The sequence below is a fragment of the Lonchura striata genome, chromosome 4A, assembly GCF_050655825.1.
Source record: "Lonchura striata isolate lonStrDom1 chromosome 4A, ASM5065582v1, whole genome shotgun sequence".
Classification (NCBI taxonomy): domain Eukaryota; kingdom Metazoa; phylum Chordata; class Aves; order Passeriformes; family Estrildidae; genus Lonchura; species Lonchura striata.
The window spans coordinates 14896723-14912739 of record NC_140742.1 but is presented as its reverse complement, the minus strand read 5'-3'; the positions used below and the strand labels follow the sequence as shown (position 1 = coordinate 14912739).

Sequence of the window (16017 nt, the reverse complement as noted above, 5' to 3'; positions counted from 1 at the left end):
AGTTCCTGGCGTGGTTCTCCAGTCCTTGGCTGTGCCAGCTTCCCCCAGAGCTGATGTCTCTTGGGCTTGGATGATGTATCAACCCTGGGCTAACTGGTGATGAATCTTTCTTAACCACTGTAGGCATTCTTTCCCAGCAATGACTAGCATTGCTTAGCTTGTCCCTTTGTAATTCTTTGCTCATGGTTAGGTGCCTTGCCTAGCATAACCTTTGGTGATTATTTGCAGTTTTACATCACAGTAAATGCCACTATTCCTTAAGCTGGTGTCTGTGTCTCTGACTCTACCCACTGGCAAAAGTCACACATACATTTTCCGCTCAAAATAAACATTTAGGTTTATTACTCAGCAGTCAGCATTTTAAAGATCTAATGATTTGTTACATTTCATTTTTTCACACATCCTAAAGTCATGTGACTGCAATTGAACATAGAAAAATCTATTAGTAGCTTCCAAATAGTTTATCAACTGCTTAGTAGGTTTTTGCTTCTACCTATCACCAGTTATTTCAATAATTTAATCTCAGTTAAAATAAAATAATCTTGACTCCCCAAATTAATTTTATGAATACCTGGAGAGGAACTTACAGATTTTCTGTATTTTTTTGTTTAGGGATGTATTCTCTTGAAAACATAAATTCATAACCAGCATAAGCCACAAGGTGACACTTTAGGACTACTGGAAAGAGATTATCATCATGACAAAATAAATAATTTTGACACTGGAATGAACTGGGCCAATTATGAAGTACACAGCAAGTGTGAAATTGGTCTCAGTCTTTTCTGAAGGGGATTGATTTCTTGGCTGAAAAGAGGTAGGCAGCCAAGTGCTGTATTGACCCACAAGAAGAAAGGAACTCAGAAATTTTTCATTGAGGGGTCTGCTTTCCTGTTGTCAAAGCCATAAACCAGTTTTATTTATGGGGATGCAAAGCAAATCAGAACAGTGTGCATAACTTGAAAATCTAGCATATTCAAGGAGAGTACTCCCAAACTTGGCACTTAGAAGTGGCAATGTGAAATAAATGTGCGTACAGCTGGAAATCAACTATACATTCAGCAAGTCTATAGATCACTGACACTTGTTTCAGCAGCTGTTCTCTAATATGCCTCAAGTGAAAGAAACTAAGTGAGAGGATATAATTTTACAATGTGCCCTGTGGACAGCTCAGCCACAAGCTACACAATCAATATTGAGCTCTAACAGCAAAGTTGTTATTAGAAAATTCTTATTCAATACTAACCAATCTTTCTAGCCACCAGTTGTTAGGAAATCTTTGATAAAATTTCCTTAAAACTCCAACTCTTCTATAACTGATAGTGCCATAAATATTGAGCACAAATACATACATATTTCAAAACAAGGCAAAAAAAAAACCCACCTGAGAACACACTTGTGATTCTTCTTCATGTCTTTTCCAGACCTTGATATAGTTGCCCAAAATTATATTCCTCAAAGATGCTAGCATAGGCAAAATTTATACACTTGAAATAAGGTGCTCATGACATTCTAACAAAGTGCCCCAGGCTCCTCAGCTCAGCAGGAACTAGAGTTCTCCTGTCACTGCTCTGTCAAGTGGTCCTGGAGCTTGTCTAAGCTGAAAAAGCCAATTGAGGTTATGTAGCTCCTTGAAAAAGAGATGGACATTATTTTCCTGTTTGTTTTACTTTCTACCAACTTGATTGTCCTGATGAGATAGGTAAAGAGATAGGCTTAGGAATTTCTTGGACATTATTCTACTGTGTTAGAAAATGCAGTGCAAATCTATCCCAAATATTTTTCTGAAGTCACAGCACTTGTAAGACAATGGTGTGTAAAGGAAAAAGTCCAGATGACATTTCTTACAACTCTGAGCATTCATAAAAAAGAAAAAGTAAACAAGACTAACAGCAAATTTCATGGATATGGATAAAAGTTGAAGAACATAACCATTTATTCTCTGCAAATTTGACAGAGATTTATATATTTTAAAACACTGATTTTTTTAATGTTAATTTTAGTGTATTCTTGTTTACTAGGAAAGTTTCCTTTCCCTACTGATTTTACCATTTTCCATTCAAGAGCTACAGATCTTCTTTTTCCTCCCATTTCCTACAGGGAATAGGCTATCATGGCAGACTTTTGTTTATTTGTATATGTACCTTTGCATTATTAATAAGCCCTGGGAAGAGAGTTTGTTACTTAAGCTCCCTCTGTTGGCTCCTCAGCAGCAGAATCACAACAAATGAAAGGTTTTTCACTTGTACTCCCTTTTCATTAGTGTTAGAGCTGAGAAGCTGCAGTTGCCAAAGTTAGCACTTCCCCACAAAGGAAGTGCAGAGGACTTAGAATACTAATGTAATCAAGATGCTACAGGAACTAGGGACAGTAGTATAATGTATAAAATATTACTTAGGTAAGTCTACACTTACTGCTTGCAATACTCAGCTTCGAGCAAGGCACCCACAAGCTTAGAAATGCATGTCCTTCCACCTTGCTTTCTTGCCTGCTTAGGATTTAAATACCAGTTGTGTTATTGACAGTCATAATTTGTCTTGTTCTCTTATTAGGCAAAGCTTTCTCAATTATGAATATTTTACTCCCACCATTTCAAAATTTTATTACAGTGCACAATATATACTTTGAATATTTCAGTCTTCACAAAGACTTTATACAGACTTTGCAGTTTCTCAGATTGAAATGAGTACAGCTGTTCACAATTTGAGAGTGTATCTTCAGAGAATAATCATACTTTCAGTTGCTCATCTGCAAACTTATTTTTACAGCTTGTGGCAAAATCTAACCTATGACCCCTTTTGGACTTGGCACCCTATAATAATCACAAACATAACTCCCCATATTTTCAAGCATTTTAGTTATTCACAGTCCCAATAAATATAGGCACTGTCCTGCCTTGAAATCTCCAGGAACATCCTCTGTCTACAATCTGTGAGTCAGATTTCCTCTAATTCAGGCACACCTGTTAAGTGGTCTCTAGGTAGGCATGAAATCACATCAGGCTCATTAACAGAGTTGCTCCTCCACAGACTAAGTTAGATTCTTTTTTTCCTCCTACTAATTCCCATGACATGATTAATTTTCCATTTTAGGTATCTTATCACACTGGGCCAATCTTGTACTACTTGTCTGTTTGGCAATGAGGAAATGAGGACTGATATCCTCTATTCATTCCCTAGTAGAATGCTGATGTAATTTCAAAAGGATCAGTATTTTACCTTAACATGTGCTTTGAAATAACATTGTTCTTTTTGCTATGCTGTTTTTTATTACTTGCTGGTTCTTCATTGCAATCTCAAAAGGTATAAAATTCCTTGTCTTCATCCCTGTAAGACACTAACACATGAAACACTTTTCTTGCTTTAAAAGCAAAGAAAAAGTAAAGAAAAAGTACCTTACTTTCCTCTGCATTCTGGTCCAGCTGTTCCACCAGAACTTCAAGGATATTACTTCCTCCCTGTGCCCCACCAGGAAAATCTAAGAGTCTTTCAAAAACAAAATAATATTATAGAATGCAAAGAAAAAGCCAAGAATACCATCTAACGTTCCTCTTGATTCACAGTTTAATTGCCTGATTTATATTAGCTCTGCACCTGCACTAAAAGGATCTGGAACAATTCAAAGCATATTGTTGAAGCCTGATAACTAAGCTATGACAAAAAAGCACCTTGAAGATCCCTGCAAAAGCCAAGAAGAATTAAACAGATATACTGAAATAAACAGGGATGTATAAGAAGTTAAAATCCATAGGAAATAAAGAATGTTGTTATTTTGGTATGTAATTTATATTTCAGTTATATTTAAAGTTCATCAAAAGGACTTCTTGAAGACTTATTCTCTTGAGGAAAACAGAAACATTCCAAGTGTGTTTCTGCCCTCAGTAAATAGTCTTTTAAATCTTCTCTGAATATTCTTCCTCTCCAGGAATTTTAAGAAATGACAATGCCTTCCCCACTTGCTTTGCTAGAAGGATAAGGAGTATGCAGAGGATTCATAGTGCTCTTTCCCTAGTATAGACAGAAATCCCATCTCTCAGCTCTTCCTGCATCTTTTCCCCTTCTCTTCAAGAGCTATTTATACACTGTAAGCTATTTATGGCTAAACTCATCACTTGACCAAAAGCAATGGAAGTTTCCCATTTATTCAAAGAATGCCTGAAGGTTTAATTGGGATGGCAGAGTGGTTCCTTCCAGTGTGACAGTCAGATTTGACCATCCAGTAAATGGGCTACTCTTTGTACTAAACTAATCCTATTTCCCAATAAGTTTCATGCAGATCTGTTTTTCATTACATAACACTTGGACCTAAGAGGTTCTTAGGGACATGCCTATATTTTAACACAATCACAATATAAAGATATTTTTAAAAGGATAGTCATATTGTACACACGATGACAGAAGACAGGGATGCATGGGGAAAGCAAACAGCCTTGGCTTCAGGGCCTTCTGACATCAAAGAGCTCTGATTTTACTGCATTGCTTTTTAGAATTCCCACAACCCTGTTTTTAACCACAGTAAACAGTTGCTGAAGCCTTTATGAACCATATGTTCAGGATGGCAAATGCTCCACTCTAAGAAAAGCCATAAATTCATTTGCATTTTTCAAAACTCCACAATCAGTTCATTCTTCACTCTAAGTTGTCAAATGTAAAGTCTTTTTCCAATAATACAAGTGAAATTTGTGGTTTATTGTACATTTCATGCTGATGCACAGCCTTGCATCACTTAAAGCATTGGGGTTATGAGCACCTTGAGGTTCACTCTGGGCTGGAATCATGAATGGTGGCTAAAGGCAATCCTAGAGAAATTAATATATAGTTCCTTGTGCTTCCACTAAATTCTCCCTCTGTCATACACATGTGAATGTCTATTTTTTTTCCCAGTAGTAACTCAATACTGAATTTCTTCCTAAACAAAGAAATTCTTCACTGTTTTATTTGGAAAGAATAATAAGGAATATTGTTTCTAACTAAGAATTTGAAGTATTCGGTTTATCAGGATACTTATAACCATGCCCATAAGCATGGTAAATATTCATCACTATCTTATACTATTTCAAATGTATCACATGCAGTTTAAGAGCCACTGCCACTGATGACCTCTGATTTAATTTATATTTTCTATTTATGCTTATGTTTTTCCTTTACTATTTATCCTGTAAACTCCTCAGACTAGTGCAAGCTCTTAATCCATCTGTACAGTGCCCAGCATGCTGCAGATTAGTGCCTAAAGTAACAGTAATGATGACTTCCAGTGGTTGCTATCTATCAGAAGCCATTTTAAGGCTTCCAGCAGAGGCCATAATTGCTCAGTAGTTCCCAGGAATACTTTTCTGTACATAAAACTAATTTCTGAAATCAAAGCCAAAAGATTTTACTGCATAGCCGAGACTTTGCTGCAACCAAACATGCATTAGATTATTTATTGGCAAGGAAAAAACCATGTATCTAATTAATAATTGCCTCATATTTTGGGAAGCTAATGAAATAGCTTTGGTCTCTTAGAAAATTTGCCATAAAATATGAAGTCTCTGAACTAAAGAAAACCATTTAATAGATTAACTGCAAATCAGTACTAATTTGCTTATGAAAAGGACACTTGTATTAGAGGGGATGGCTTTAATTTATGAAAAGTTAAGGGTTTCACTATTGACAATAAAAAACTACTTATAAACTCTTCATATTTGCCAACAGCATTTTCTGTATTCCTCTATTATATCATAGGCCTACTCTGATATATACAAAGTCAAATAATTCTTATTATTACTGGAAGAAAAAAAATTATTTCTGCAGAAGGAAGGAAGGAAGGAAGGAAGGAAGGAAGGAAGGAAGGAAGGAAGGAAGGAAAGAAAAGAAAGAAAAGAAAAAGAAAGAAAGAAAGAAAAGAAAAAGAAAGAAAGAAAGAAAGAAAGAGAGAAAGAAAGAAAGAAAGAGAGAAAGAAAAGCTTCCTGAAATTACAAATGGCACCAGGCTTTTTTGAGAGTTAAAAACCAAGCCAAAGCAGTGCAGACAAGAGGATTCTAGCTGAGTCAGTGAAAGTGTTGGGATAAAGCAAGATCAGAAAGAAAAGCATCTGGTTAAAAAGCAACTGGGAGTAAAATGGGGAATTAAAATGAAGGACAAAGAAGAGTAAAGTAACCTGAATTGAACTAATAGTGCAGTAAGTCATACTTAGTCATACAAGATCACAAAATATTTTTTTGCTAATTTACACCTGATTCCTAACCCTGGTCAAGGCTGCTGCTCACTGAAGATTTACCCATTCATGCAGCCCTTTTGTCAGAAGAGGGTCTGAAGTGATTTTTTTTTCCTCCATTATCTGACCACCCCCCTGGTCATCATTTCTCCTTTCTGTCCTCTTGCCTTTTTCTTCTGGATAACTTCCTCACCCAATAGTTTCCGGTCCAATTTACCCAGTGGCTTTGCAATTCCCATCTCACCCTCTCCTGTTTTTAACAATCTGTTCAGTCCTTGAAATAAGTTTTTAAATTTTAGTTATGCACAATTCTAAAGAAAACAGCAATGTGTATATTTCTCTGTGTGACAGTCCTGTGACAGTCCCCATTACAGAAGCAGAAGTAAGAAAAAGAGAGGGATACAGTTCTTGAGCAAAAGGTCACTAGAAAGTAATTAGAGCTGTAGAAGCTTCAAAAAAATTCTGTCTCCCTACATTTTATTTTCAAAACAGTTAAAGAATTTGAGTGAATGAAATGTGTAGAATAGCTACACAATGGAATTCATATCACCAAAGTTAATTCCTTTCTTCATATCACCACCAAAAGGCAAGCTTCAATTTTAATCTCAGCCAGCAACAAAGTGGTTTTGTTTTCTTTTGGGTTTTGCTTTTACATTTGCAAGGATGAGGAATAATTATGTGCATACCTGCCACAGCAAAGGTAAAGTATCTGCCAAGCTCTTTATGACATTACAATCTTTCAGGGAAGAATAAAAGTCTAGCCACATTTTATTATGCATTTATTTATCAAGAATCTGTCATGCACACCTACCATACCAGATTGCAGACTTGAAAGGTAAGAACAAAGCCTGTTTGCTTTGGGTAAAGTAATCTGCAGAATAACTCTATTGCTGTACTTAGCAAATGACTTGCATCCTCTGCAAGGGCAAGAAGGAAAAACAAACCATCAACTCAGAGAGAATGAGATTTATTTCATAATTTTAAAGTTTCTTGAATGTAGTTTAAAAAGTGATTCAGTCTACTATTATTTATTCAGTCTTCTCCCAAGGACTATCAGATATAATAAACTGCATAAAACTGTTTGAATTTTCCTTCCATTTCCTATATGAGTTGCTGTTTGAAGTGTGTACAGAAACTTCTCCTTTTTTAGTTATTAATTAAATGAAAACAGAGGTAAGCCCAAATCAAACTAAATATTAACAGGTTCCTGAGTCTATAAAATACTATTAAAAAGTTTGAGGGAAAATGCTGAAAACCACCCTGGGATAAAAAACTCATGGACCAGTGTCTAATTGCAATTTTTAGGACAGTTGTTACAGAGCTGGATACTGAATATAACAGAACTGGTAAAATTCATCAGGTTTTGAATACCTCTATTCACTTGTGCTTACATTTTTTATTTTATAGAGAGCCTTATATCCATCTTGGAAAACTTCTACTATATTAAGCCCCCTACACTGATGACACTAATATTTTCTTGCTAGATGGATCAGAAAATCAGCTAATACTTATTTGGAGCTAATGATAAGTGTTATTGTACAGATTGTGAATGGCAGTCTTCATACCAGCCCTAAAAGCAATACAGGACTTGGAGGAAAATATTTCTACCACAAAATCTCTTTGGCCACTTCAAGAGCAACAGCATAGCCAACAAAATCCAAATTATTACTTGCTAGAGTTATGTTACATAATAATAGAAAAAAATACTGTTTTTTGAAAACTGTCTTAATGCTAACTTCAAATGTTAGTGTCTCAAGGCATTGACACCTACCACATGCCAGTCTTCACTGGAACACGAGGGTGTGCTTTGATGGTGCAACAATGTTCTGACCAGAGAATGACGTGTAAAAATAGAATTTTGACAAGATCTCACATCTCCCTTGAGTTCTCCCTCTCCTTGTTGCTTCCCCCAGAAGTGCAGATTAACAGCTCTCCGGGCACTTACATAGAAGCACAAAGCATCCTCAGGCATGCCTTCAGTACAAAGCTGGTTCTGTGAGGTGTGGGCCTGTACATCAGTTACCCTAGAAAAAGATCAATTCTGCTTTTTCTGCAAGTGCAAGGTTCTATCTGTAATGCAAGACCTAGGGAGTTAGGTAATAATAACAAAACCAGGCAGGGCAATGGGATTCCCCACTGACAGGATACACCCACACCAGATGAATCGGATGAGTGATTCTAGCCCAGTCTCTGTGAAGCTGCATCTGAGACAATCCAGTTCTGGTCGTGTTGAAAAAGCTGTAATGAGGTTTCTCAAATTCAAGCAAGGAAAGGGTGCTCTATTTAGCAACAACAGCAGCAGAGTGAGAGGAAAAAAATACACATTCACATATCAAGTAATTCAGTGGCCTTTAAATGCCCAGACTTTGATCTAGAAAACAATGTAAGAAAGTAAATGGATAGAACACAGGTGCTGCTTATTTCTAAAGCTTAGAAGGAGAAATCTTGCTCTCAGGTAACTCCAGACATTGCTGGCCCGGCTGTTTTGAGCTGCTAAACAAAACCCAGCTGAGAGAGTATGAGATCTCAGTAGAAGCAAACTCTAAAACAAAAATCAGATGGAGAAGAAGAAAAAATAAACAAGTGCCTGCAGCAGTCTGGGCACAAACTAAAGGAAGTGTTACTAACATGACAGATCATTCTGCAGCAACTGTTCTTAGCAGGACATACTCCACAGAGGATGCTCATTCCCAACTGCTGTGTAGTGCATGGTCCTGTAGGATGCAAGCTGGCAGAAGGACCCCCAAAGCTCACGTGCACTGGGCATGGACAGCAAATCACGCAAATTCTTGGCACATTGTCTCCACAGAGCATGGTAGTAACACAAGATGGGATGAATCATGGAGCTTATAACAGCCCGAGTGCAATCACCACTGCTGAGATGCCTTAACCTTTGACAGAGCTTAACCTTCAAAGCAGACAATCTGCTGGAAGCAAAGCAGGAGATGGTTCTCCTGCCCAGGGAGAGGGAACACTGCCCAGAGCAGGTGTGTAGGAGTTCCACCAGTGTGGATTCCCTGGAGCAGCAGGGCTGTGAAGGGAAGTGTCCCCTGGGGCAGGGGCAGCAGCCACAGGGGCTGCCTGGGAGTGGGGCCCCTCACCCCTCACTCTCTGGTGAGGGATTGTTTTTCTGCTGGATCCTCTGAGGGATTCTTCAGCCCTTTGGCTGGAACAGCCCGATCTGCCGGCTGCTCTTGAGTTAAAGGTGTCTGTATGTGTGTGAGTGAGCTTTGGGTCATCCTTCCTGTCTGTGCAGTAACTGTATCCTCACACAGTGAACCGGGAACCTGTATCATTGTGGATACATCTTTTTTGTCAGTTTTGGCCATAGAATTTGGTTGTGAATATAAGTTTGTCCAAGTTTGTTCTCTGTGTGAAGCTGTTTTCCTGTACCTCCATGACATCAGTACATAGTTTGTGTAGAGGATGAGAAAACCCATTTGTTTATGTTCTTTTGGCTGAGAAGTAATCTTGACCATGTAGCATTTAGGTGAAGTACATATTAATATCTCTGGTAGACAGATGAGATAGCCATGCTTAGCCAAATTGACTTCCCAAGTCTGCTGTCTGAAAACAGCTACTATTGGAACTCAGATGGAATTGAGGATCTTATTTCTCATAAGGGATTAGAACTGCAAGTGCATCTACAAGTGTATGTTTGTGAGGTTAAAAAAGGGCTTGTTACTCTTTGCAAACAGAAGAACACAGCTGAGTGGAGGAAATAGAATCAGTTCATCTCAGTGCTAAACCCCACATTCCTACTGGCTTTTTCAAATGGTGACATCTAGTTTGATTTTTTAATTAAAAAGGAAAAAGTCCATTTACAATAGGAGATAAATCATAGTAATTCAGGACCAAATGTTGAACATTGGCTCCTAATTTTCACTTTCAGTTTAACATTCATTATTAATTAGGGTGAATATGGCTGAGTGATTATACATTGAAGCCAAATTGCCAACTTCTACCCATTTCTTATGGTCAGAACTGGAAGCATGATGAGAAACTGAAACACTTAACCCTGAATGTTTATTACACTTAAATAATTCTTGTGTAGTGATATCAATAAACATAAAATTTGATAAATTTTGGAAAAGAAAACCTGTAAATGTGTACATATATTTGCCTATGTGTGTCTCTCTGTCCATATATAAGATATTCAGACACACAAAGTCACTCAGAGATGCTGTATGAAATAAAAAAGCTCTGTGCTCAGTTGTCAGTCCAATCCCACCCTTCCAAGCCAACTGCTGCAGCCCTGGGCTGTGAACATCAGCTGAACCACAACATCAGTGGATGCTGAAGAGATGAGGGCAATTATCTCTCTGTATGCACATCCAGTTATGTGTCTGCCAAGGCTGTTTTTCAGGCTTCATTTATTCTATTTAATCTTCCCTATTAAGATTCAAATCGAGATCACCATCCAGATCAAGATGGGTAATGATAAAGGGAGAGCTGTAAGCATTACATGTAAAACTAGTTTTTCAGATACATAGACAAGGGTGAAAACGAAATCATAGATTGTCTAGGTAATTAATACTTATTTTAAGTTCACAGGAGGATTCTGGAACAGCATTTGTTTTAGTAGTGACAAAACTATGGGTAAGCAAATTGTGAAACAAGTATATTTTTAGTAACAAATCTGCAGTGAAGAGATACCTCAGTTCTACTAAATCCAGTAAAGTGGAATGACCTGCTCATAAAATCCCTTTTAAAAGACGACCTTAAAGCAAAAATATTATTTCAGTTTAAATTAAAAAAAAAGAAAAAAAAGAAATAAGATAGACTTAAATGGACAGTTCTAAATTATTTCCACCTCCAACATCATGCTACAATTCTCTGTTGAAGAAAATATCTCCCTATCTCAGGCTACCTATCCATCAGGCTGAAATAACCCTGATAATCTCCTTATGAGGAAAGTTGAAGACTGTATATGTAGCAAGGCTTAACAAGGCCATGGGTAGGGTATACACAGGAGGTATAAAGGTATATTGGTCTAGCTGGAGCAAGACACAGAACTAATGGAAATACTGCTGTGCAAAAAATTATTAGACTGAAATTTTAAAAATATGTAAGCAATGAAAGGATTTGAGTTGTTAATTTTAAGTGTCCTCTTTATATTGTGGCCAAACAAAAGAAAGCTTTCCATTTTAGAAGCAGCTTTAACAATTCTTATTTTTAACTACATTAAAAGATAAAAATACAAGGAAAGGAAAGCATTTTAAAAACAGTCATTGCAAAACATGATGTCACATAATGGAAGACCTTTTATTAATTTGAAGGGTATAAACTTAAAAGCCAGATATATACTTAAAAGCCAATATATATTTAGAATACTTCAGTAATGATTCTACCTGAATGCTAATACGAGAGGGCTAAAAGCGTGTACAAAAAGGTATGTTTACTAAATGGATACATTGATCCCTGAACTTTAGATAGCATTAGATTTTAATGAGTGATTTGAGAAGCCTTAATTGTTTATAGTTGTTGTCAGAACTGTAAAAAAACCCTATGAATTTTTATTTACAGCTTGTTTATCTCTTTGTAAATGACAACATTTTAAAAAGAAATTGAACAAAACCAGAAAAAAAGTGCCTCTGATCAACACGAATGGCCATCTTGTGTAAGGCAGTAAATGCCTCAAAACCTGAAATGGAAAAATGTAAACTCCTTCCCTCTGAATTGTTATAAATTTGAAATGAAGGGGGGCTCTCAGGCAAAAGTATGAGAGCAGGAATAACAGTTCACCTCTCCCACAGCTAAAGAACTTTTAAGCATCTCACCTAGCATGGAAAGAAGAAAACTAGTTTTTAGTTTGACTAATATATTGAAAAAAAAAATCTTACTTTGAAAATTGGCAGCATTGCAGAATATTTGGGCCATTCTGCTCCCCCGCTAATTTTGTTGCTTACATTGTTTCTGTACATCACTTATCCAGGGGATGAACACAAGTATATCCAAGTACCAAAGTGCCAGAGCTCCCAGCTAATTATTTGAGAAAGCCAGTTCATGAAAAAAGTTGAATAACAAAGAAAAGGCAAGAAATTATGTGGGGTTATTTTTGTAGTTTTTTTTTTTAATTGTTGTTTTTTAAATTACGAGTGGTAGACAGACTAGAAACCAACATTTTTACAATGCTATTTTTTTTATTTCAGACAGTCCATACCTGGAGTCATTTTAGTTCTGCCCTTTTCTACCAACATCCCACTTAAGGCCATGCCTTGGCCTTCTCCTTGCTGTTTTTGGGTGCTCCATGCAGACTGGCACTAAGCAGAGCCACCCACTCGAACTGGCATTGTTTGGTCCAGACTTGTGGGCTGCTCCTTGGCTCTGGGCTGCAGATGGAAGAATCTGCTGTGCCCAATTTTATTTTTGCAATGATATGGTGGCAGTTGAACTTCTTTCTTTGTCTTCAAGTCCCTTAGATTTTAAAAGAGTGAGATCTCTTTTTTCTACCTCAGACAGTCTGCAAATTACAAATAAAATCACAGCTATCATTGAAACTGCAGATTCCAACTACACAGGTTTTTAAAATTACACTTCAGCAGACTGTATTCAAAAGAAAAGTCTTTTCAAAAATGTAGATTTTTAAAAAATGTACTACAATGTAATGGCTGTTTTTCAAAATGTAAACCATCAATATAACTGAAAAAAATAATCCAGGGATTTGAGTCTTTTTAGACTGCATATACGTAAGAAAAGAATCAACAGCTAAATAAACTACTAGCATTGTACATGACTAACCTGATGCAGAAATACGTATTTGAATAAACAATTCACTGAATACAAAGAGGTTTTTTGGGGAAAGTAGCACTATCTATATTAACAAGGGTCCAGAGATTCCTACAGCTGATGATGCTATTTTGCAAATATTAACATGCCACTATCACAGATTTAAATGAGGTCCATACACAGCAAATTAATTGCTTTATGAAAGTGCTGTATACTCATATTTTTCTTTAATGTTCAATTTTATAACACTGGAATATTATCTATATTGCTGCTATAGGTAATATTATGCAAATAAATCTAAAAACTCAATGTGGAAATGAACAACTCATAATAAATCTTTTAAAAACAAACATTTTAGTAAAATGAAGTAAATTTCTGATGAAAGTAACAAAATGAAATGCTGATGTTTGGATTAGTTTTATAATTGGACTTTAAGGCAAATATTGCAATTACTGTTCCAACCACATGCTGTGTTTCCTGGTGAAAAATTTCCCATCTTAAACATCCTTATTTAAAATCAATTCTTATTGCCTCAAAGAGAGGAGGAAATGGATCTATATTAAAATCTATGCTCAAAATGCCTTCTTGCTAATATTTCTTCTGTATTGGAAATATTACCTTTCTATTTAACCAGTAATGGAAGCTTAGATTTTACTAAAAAACAAGCAAACAAAAAAAAACCCACCAAAAAAACCCAAAAAACAAACCAAAAAAACCCCAAACAAACAAATAAAAAAGCAACAACCCACCTAACTGCCAACTAAAATTCTTCTTCTCAATTCACCTTACTCCAGAAAACACAATTGGAATGTGAAAAGTAGACTTTCAAAAATGGGCATTTTTGAAATTCTTGAAAGCCCTGAGTTGCAGATGCAGAATGATAATTGCTATCATAGTATAGTGAATAAACAAAAGCAATTTGCAATTAATTCACTGGAAATAATCTATAATATTGCTGCTGTCATGAAACTGCATTTTTGAGTATATTTTTTGTGAGCAGAATAATGGAAGGTTGTACAAAAGCTGCACAGGAAATGTGGCTCTAGGCTACAATCTGAGCTCTCAAGCATAGGTAAATCTTTTAATCATAGGTTCAAAGACTGGCTATTTAATGTCAATATACATCTCAAAATTTCTTCTATTGAATGAAATGGTAGGGCAACAAATCTGAAAATTAGTTGCATATTTCTGGAATTATATTGCTTTTTCCACCACTGCTCAAACCCCTCTTTTAATAAAACAAGGATTTTACCTAAAAGTTCAGTGTGTGACATGAACTACCTCAAACTTCAGAGCTGTTAAAATCTAAATTTAGTTATTCTATTTTTAAAAACCATGACAAAAAAATACATCTATGAAGTCTATGAAATCATAATGCAGTACGGCTGACTATTTGCAAGATTCCAATGAGATCTAGAGGTAGAACAAAAAAAAAAATTAAGTGTTTGTTGTTGTAGTGGATCACAAATTAGAATAATTTCCATGGCAACACCTCTTGTCTTCTCTCAGTAACGACTGCCCTGTTTTGTGTGCTCTTTATTTAAAATGCAATCTTTTACATGCTATGAATTTCTTCCATACATTCTGAAAAAAAAAAAAACCCAAACCCGAAAACAAAGCGGCATCTTCAATAAGTCATGTCAAAGGTGTAAAAGAAGTCCAGGAATTACCCAAACCCATCATATCTCCTAACTAACTCCAGATAATAAGGTTAAAAAAGTTGTGCGTATATAATACGTTCTGCTTTTTGTCTGGAATTTTGTTTGGGGGAGTTGGATCATGTGTATAAAGTGTTATAAGTTGAGGCGTATAATTTGATTCAGCCTGTTAAGATCAATTAATAATTTTATTAATTACAGCAAGCGATAGCAAGCAAAACAGCGCTGGGTTCAGCTGGGAGCCTGGCTCCGCCAAAAGCTGACAACCTTTCCTTCTCTTCAGTCCCTTTTTATCTTGCATGAGTGGGGGTGATGAGTCTCGTTCCACCGTGGTTATCAGTCCTAAAAACAAAGGATTTCACAAGTGGGGTGGTGTGTCTCTTTCCACTGCGGTTTATCAGTTTTCAGTAACAATGGGTTTCCACTGCGGTTATCAGTTCCAGCCAGTCCTGCAAAATCTTTCACAATCTTTGTTTGTGGTTACCAGTCAAGCCTGCAAATTCCATGTCCCGACTTCCCCCCCTTTTATCCTAATTTCATACTTTTGATGAACAAACAAGTCAATGCAGTTTCTCACATAAAGGGTGTAACAGCAGCTCCGTATAGCAGGTTTGGGGGCTATTTTTCCCTTCAGAAATTCCCAACACTAAAGCTCGCTCCATCCCCACACTTCGACCCTTCCAGCGCCTCTCTCGGCCCTGCCGCAGGCCCCGGGCCGCCCCCTCAGCGCCACCGGCCCCACCCACCCCGCTCCCCGCCAATCCCGGCCCGCCTTTCTCCGCCCCGCCCAATCACAGCCGCCCTTTCAAACGGCCCCGAGCCCGCCAAACTCTGCCCCTCAGCCCGGCTCCTCCAAGGCGCAGCTACCGCTCCTACCGCCGCGGCTTCTGGAGCCGGCGCGGCCGCGCTGCCGCTGCCCCGGGAGGTGCTGCTGGGGCCCGGGAAAGGCCGGCGGGGGCTCCTGTCCACGCGCCGGCCGGGAGTTCTCCCGGGGATGGGAGCGAGCGGCGAGCGGGTGGGAGCGAGGCCTGAGGGGACGCGGGCTTCGGGAGACGAAAGGGCGGGCCGCGATTGGTGGGGCCGGGCTCTGCCTCGGGCTGGGATTGGCTGTGCTGGCGGGGCGGGGCGGGACTGGCCGTGCCGGGGGCTATAAATGTGCGCGAGTGGGCGCCGCCCTCAGTCTGGCTGTGGGTCACTGAGGCGGGCGGTGCTGCTGCTGTGGCAGCGGGAGCGGTCCGAGCCGCGCCTGGGGCCTTGCGTGGGCGCTGTTCTGGGCCGGTGCTGCTGGCCCGGTCCGGTCCGGCCTCCGGTGTGCCCCGCGGGGAGAGGCCGTGAACCCCCCCTGCTCTACTTTGCGGGGGAATAAGGCAGCGGCGGCGCCAGAGGCCGGTGCGGGGCCTTCCGGGGTGGCAGGGGAAGCGGCCGCTGCCCTGAGGC

The 16017-nt window shown here is 38.3% G+C and overlaps 1 long non-coding RNA gene across 1 annotated transcript; it reads right to left on the bottom strand.

Moving 5' to 3' along the window:
* Positions 1 to 14747: 14747 nt before the first annotated feature.
* On the bottom strand, positions 14748 to 15594 carry LOC116183636 (uncharacterized). The gene is made up of 2 exons (XR_004148297.3): positions 15457 to 15594; positions 14748 to 14922 (listed from the first exon to the last, which is right to left on the bottom strand). It is a non-coding gene; the product is annotated as an uncharacterized LOC116183636 (long non-coding RNA).
* Between the last annotated feature and the right edge of the window lie 423 nt (positions 15595 to 16017).